The following is a 6,457-nucleotide window of genomic DNA, read 5'->3' as shown; positions in this document are numbered from 1 at the left end:
AAATAAATTGTTTACGTTTGCTTTAAACCAAGTGGTTGTCTGGCATTTCTGGGGCAGAGGACTGGAGTGGTTCCTTCACGTTTTATTTGCCGTTCATTTCTTTCTTTTTTCATGGATATAAGCTTAAGTTAACCTGTTACACCCACTCCCAACCCTAGACTGGGGAAAGGGAACGTAACATGAGTAACAAAAAAAAAGGATGTTCTTGAAATTTCGATGAAGCCACGGAAAAAATGACACAGAAATCGGAAACTGGTTAAAGTCGCAGTTTTCTTGCCTTTTCCTCCGGAATTCTTTTGCACAAAATAATAAGATGTAATGTCAATAAAATTAATTTCAGCATTTATCATGTTATAAATGAAAATTAGAGAACTGTATCTCGAATCCATTGATATTATCCATTTACAGCAATAAACACAAATGACCTATTTTCGTCATTTTTATGGCTATCACAACTTTGACGCTCTTTATCTCAGAATTAGATAATGCGAATTTAGCCGGGTTTCACAGAAGGGGTCACATATTTGGCAGAGGGTCCAGTGCGTATTTGTGTTTGCACTCAAAGCATCGAAAGTTTCTATTACAATGTGTTTTTGTAGCATTGAGCAATATAGCCAATCACAGACATATCTTTTGATTTTTTCGAACACCTGTGATTGGCCATTGAGTTCAAGTTAGTCAGAATTCACTCACCTCTAAACATCATAACAAAGTGTAGACATGATGTAAATAAGAGTTTCATTGTGCAGTTTAGAGAGCTTCATTGATTATAACAGAACATTGTGAGTTTGTGATGAACTGAAGAGAGTGACAGCTTTTTAATGATTACATGGAGGCACAATTCGCTCGCTTTCTAGGCTACACCCTTACAAAAATTAACCATGGTTTTATTACAGTAAAAGTGTAGTAATGTTTTCTGGCATATTGATTACCATTTGTATAGCCACAGTTTTACTACAAATACCATGGTTAAACTATGGTTAGTGTAGCAAAACCATGGTTAATTTGTGGTTACCATGATTTAACTATAGTAACCATGTTTTTTTTCCATTCAGAATTTGAATAAAAGTTTTGATTTGCGTGCTGCTAACAGGACCAATGGCCACATACCCTGTACATGCAGCATGGTTTCTGGGCCCCCTGAACAGCATGTTGACTCGGGGGGGGGCCCCCCTCAGTAGAAATATCCTGAATCCCTCAAATAAATGCTGGATTCACTTTCAAAAATTGCAATGACCAAATCAACCAAAGAAATGTTATTACTTTTGCAGCACTGCAACAGTTATTTTACATAATTTTAAGATAAAGCACAGTACCAGTCATCATGACCTTAACTACTAGGTGTGTCCAGACATTAAGTCTAGACCCTGAATATAAGACGACCGCGTTTTTTCAGATGTATTTCCAAGAAAAAAACATCGTCTTATATTCGGGACAATACGGTACTTTTTTTCTTTCACAAAACCCCAACCAAAACCCACACCCATCCCACCGTGGAAATTCTCACTCCAAGTTGAACTCAAAAGTTGGCAGCCCTGTTCTGTTTCAGGAACAACGCCATTATTACCACGCTAGTGAGAAATGTCATGTAGCTTTTAAGTTGCTAAACTATTTTACTAATAAAATCAGAGCAGCGCTAACAACACATTTGTGTGCGCGTGTGTTTCTGTGTGTGCGAGTGTGTGTTTTCCGTACATAATAGAATGTAAATTTGTGGCAAAAACATGGATATAATTAGTCGTTTTTATCCTATTGTTTACTATATGTATTTGCTTGGTCAGTGTTGTTGTGTGGGTTTCGGTTCTTTTGCTGTTGTAAGCTGTAAGGTCCTGTAAAATAACTGAAATCATTTGACGAAGTGATACGGACATGTAATGCGGTCAAGACCTGCCTGGAACTACTTTAGTCGTGAAATTAATTGTATACCTTAGAACGCTCATCAGCCAATCAGATTCAAGCATTCAACAGCCCCCATTGTATAATACATAATTTAAGATCTGTAAATTATACAATCCCCAAAATGCTTGATCATTGTATTTTTACAGTAAAGATCCATTGCTTGCCAGGTTTGTACAGTAAAATACCCCTTTTACACTGCTGTGCTAGTCTAAAATTATATGACAGAAAAACTCTAGTAAAAACAGAAACAAATGACAAACTACTCATGAAATTAAGCTGCCAAGAAAGTTGTATAACTGCACAGGTTTCCCAGGTTCCATTGTGTTTGTTATTACTGCTTTCTTCAGTAACCATGTTTGGGGGAGTCGATGTTACTATGGCACGTTTTTGACAGCTGCAACAAACACAAAACGTAACTTTGATACAAACCTAGATATATCTCTAGTCTAGTAAACTTTTTTTTTTTTTTTAATTATCTTCATTCCAACCACCTATGTGTGTATTTGGGAAGAATTAGCAAAACGTTTTGTAGCAACTGTAAACGTCTTGTGGTAAGAAACACAACCTGAACTGACTCAACTGAAACCCTTCATTTACACACAAACGGAAAGTTAATCCACACTAGAGGGCATTTAGTCACTCATGGGATGCATTTAGTCACTCATGGGATGTGTGTCAAAACCTCGTCAGCTACCTAGACAGCATTTTTGGGCGTAAGTGGTCGAACACTTGAACGCCGATTACATGCCATAAAGCCAAGTAAGAAACTCATAAAGTTTTGAGACACAGCCATAGTTTACATTCAAATGAAAAAGTTACAAATATCTTTTACTTTTAAAACCACCGCACACAATTTCAATGATCACTAATGCACAATTTAGGAAGGTAAAGTAACAGCTTGAGTTTAACAAACATGAGTAAATTATCAAAGACTCAAACCGTTCGAACTGTTTCCCCTAGAAGTTCAGCTCAAGTTTAAACTTTTAGGTGAAAACTTGTGTCATCGTGTTCAACTCGAAATAAATCTTATAACAACAACCTGTTGTATAGTAGTAAAATGGGACTGGTTAGCATCGCATCAGCTAAAAGTGTGGGTTAAAAAAAAAGGAAGTAGAGCGAAAGAAAGAACATAACTTTGAGGCGGCAGCTCAAATCCGTTAACTCATTTGAGACCGCTTGCTCATCGCATTCTCTCTCGTAAAGATATATTCAGTTCGGTTTGTTTAAGTTAAAACTGGTTTAGTATAAGATCACATCCAGTCGATTAGAATGTAGGCTACTTACCACCTTGTTCTCAGCTCGAGTGTGGGTGACTAACACGCAGAACTCCGTATGGCACTGAGGAATGATGTCAAGCTTTACGTCCTCTCTCTCTCTCTCTCTCTGTGTGTGTGTGTGTGTGTGTGCGTGCGTGCGTGCGTGTGTGTACGTTTTTCTATCCCGGTGGGGACTTAAGCCTGAATACACACCGACTCATGGGGACTCGTGTCACAGAACCCATACGAAAATTAACCATGGTTTTACTACAAAAAAAAAAAAAATGCTTACTATAGTTAAACCATGGTAACCACAAATTAACCATGGTTTTGCTACACTAACCATAGTTTCCATGGTAGGCCTATTTGTAGTAAAACTGTGGTTAAATGGTAATCAATGTGCCAAAAAAAAAAAAAAAGGTTATTACACATTTACTATAATAAAACCATGGTTAATTTTCCTAAGGGAAGCTTATAAATCATACAGAGTTTGTTTTTTTGTTTTGTTTTTTTTGAGAATGTAAAAATACAGAACATTTTCTGTGAGGGGTAGGTTTAGGGGTAGGGTTGGTGTAGGGCAATAGAATAAAAGAAAGATAACATTTGTTGTGCCTCCATACCAGTAGGTGTCAGTATAAAGTCCAAACCACTGGTACTATTGGAATTAAGAAGAGCCAGATCAACTTGCACAAATTTAATGTAGCTTTTAATATAATTTCTATTTAATATAGCTAAATCAATGTCCAAACAATGTGTAAGGCCTTATATTTAGTTCCACTGTTCTGCTCAAGATATAGCCTACATTCCCTGCACGGATTGTTGCGCATTGTGATGTGTGCAAATGGAGCTACGGGAAATGTTGAGATGTAAATCAAATATGAGAGAAACATAAAAATCTAATAGTGCTTATCTGCACATTTGGCATCCGTCCTGTGTCTGGTTTGTGTGGTTCTCTGATAGCTGTCCATTGCTTAGTCAATGCAGCAGTTCCCTGACAGGCCACTGAGGCTGTTCAGAGTGCAGTGTTTACTCCAAATGAATTAGCTTGACAGTAATTGACGTGATAAAGCAGTGCAGCTTCCATACAACTGGACAGAAAACCAGACCTTTGTATCCGTATTATCAGTCCTGTCTCCCAAGGTTATTTATGCAGGAGGACATGATGTACTTTTTAATTTTGAACATAAAACCCTGATGTAGACAAATAGCCTTTGCTTGTATCACAAAACTGTAAAATAAAAGATTAGAGCGAGAAGCTAAATGTCTTACCTAATGAGGGCAAATGTAAAAAAGCACTTTATTGCACAAATGAAAAGGTTTTAAAATGGTAGTAAGAATAAAATTTATCCATTTTCTCAAGTGCAGAGACAGCATACGAGAATGCAGTTTTTCAGAAGACTACAGGACAGATCCAAGATAAGAGTAAAAGCAACCATTTTTGCGCCCATCAGATAAAGCAGTCATTTACTATGCCCATTTTTGCAGAATATAGGACATAAGAAATGCACCAAATTGGTTGGTAAAACAAGTTGGTAGAGTGTGTATGTGTGTTCGTGTTCACGTCCATGCAAATATACGTGAGCATGTTAAGATGTTGTTGTGTAGAGTTGGAACTATAAAGAGAAAGTACACCATATCTAGTTGTTTAACTGACTTTAGTCCAACTTTGGGCATAAATTCAATGTAAACACTCAGGACACAGACTGAAATTTGGACATTTGGCAAACAAACTGAACATTTCTGTCACAATATTACTGATCTTTAGCTGTCATTCTGATATTGTTCAATGACATTTCTGTTGCTGACACATTCATTTGCTTTCAATGCCAAAAAAACAACAACTTTATTTTACACTACATAAGTGACCACATATGACCACGTATAGGATATCTACATAAATTAAAGGAGTAGTTCACTAACAGTTCTAACAGTTGATGGGCACCTTTGACTTCCATAGTAGGAACAAAAATACAATGGAAGTCAATTGTGCCCATCAACTGTTCGGATACTAACATTTTTCAAAATATCTTCTTTTGTGTTCAACAGAAGAAAGAAATTCATACAGGTTTGGAACAAGTGGAGGGTGAGTAAATGATGACAGAATTTTCATTCTGAAAGTGAACTACTCCTTTAAGGTCATGTTGCTTTATATAAAAGAAAATCTATGAATGAAAGTTAAGAAAGAGACAGTTGATAAAGTATCCGCATGTACTATAGAAATATAGAACATTAAGTACTTGTGTAAGTGATATGATTACTGAAGACTATGACAGGATGTTAAACAAGGTATGTACAATACCATAGAGCAGTTAAGTAATAGTTTTACATAGATAGCGTTTGCGTAGTTGAACATAACAAACAAAAACAAACAGATAGACAGACACAGAGTTGCTGATGCAGGGGTTGTTGCTGCTGTTTTCTTTAAGCACTGTTAATAATTTCCAGGGATAGCAAAAGGTATTTGGCCAAGGACTTGCCATTGAAGGACAATATGATAAGCAGGTGGGGACTGAACTAACATCTGAGATGTCCACATAGGACTGAGAAAGCAAAACATGGCGTGTAATAAAATAAGCAGCTGTGCAAACCATTAACAGCTATTAAGTGTAATACTATATATCGTTTCCACAGAATTCCAGGTAACGGACTTTAAAAATGAAAATGTATTTGCTTGCTTTTTATTCATTTATTTGAGTTGATTATCTGAGACTTAAAAAGAAATCAAAATTGTAAAGAAGCAAAGTATAACTTTTTCAGCCAGGAACTGAAAAAAAAGAGGAAAAAGTGTTTTGTTTTCAAAAGGGTTTGAAATGAACTAGACTTGTGTTATAGTCACTGGATCATATTTCCTCGCCTGTCAGCAGTCATAGACAAGATGAGACAACCCGTATTGGGCAATAGCTGGTGTCCAGTTACGTTTGACTAAGAGACAGGGATTTATCCACAGTTTGAAAATGTGCATGTTGGCATGGGAAATTGTCTCTTAAAATAATGTGCTAGCAACAAATAATGTGCTAGCAACAAACTATGTGAACAAATTATTGCTTTGTCATATTGAGAAGAGTTGTAGTTTGGCCTTCGTTTGGTAAAATGTGAGGCTATGTGTGTCTGAACAAAACCGGTATCAACACAAAGATCTTTTTGCATCACTTCAGATGGAATCTGAGAAATCAGTGTCTCTGAATGTGAAGTAAAAGTATTTATTACATGACAAGGAGACGGTGAAGAGGACCAGGAGGTGCTTGACATAGAATGTGCAGGAGTAAGTAAAAGTGTACAAAAAGCCCACTTTTAAAAGGTGT

At 36.6% G+C, this 6,457-nt stretch overlaps 1 protein-coding gene across 1 annotated transcript in view; it reads right to left on the bottom strand.

Moving 5' to 3' along the window:
• LOC107749442 (CMP-N-acetylneuraminate-beta-galactosamide-alpha-2,3-sialyltransferase 2-like) overlaps positions 1-3,385 on the bottom strand; it is a 16,981-nt gene extending 13,596 nt beyond the window's left edge. Inside the window, exon 1 of the mRNA XM_016564600.1 lies at positions 3,184-3,385. The gene's annotated coding sequence lies outside the window, so the exon portion shown is untranslated. The remainder of the gene's footprint in view (positions 1-3,183) is intronic.
• Positions 3,386-6,457: the final 3,072 nt, after the last annotated feature.

This window comes from Sinocyclocheilus rhinocerous, unplaced genomic scaffold (assembly GCF_001515625.1).
Source record: "Sinocyclocheilus rhinocerous isolate Xijiao unplaced genomic scaffold, SAMN03320098_v1.1 scaffold889, whole genome shotgun sequence".
In the NCBI taxonomy this organism is placed as follows: domain Eukaryota; kingdom Metazoa; phylum Chordata; class Actinopteri; order Cypriniformes; family Cyprinidae; genus Sinocyclocheilus; species Sinocyclocheilus rhinocerous.
The sequence above is the reverse complement of the archived record's forward strand: the minus strand, read 5'-3'. Positions and strand labels throughout refer to the sequence as shown.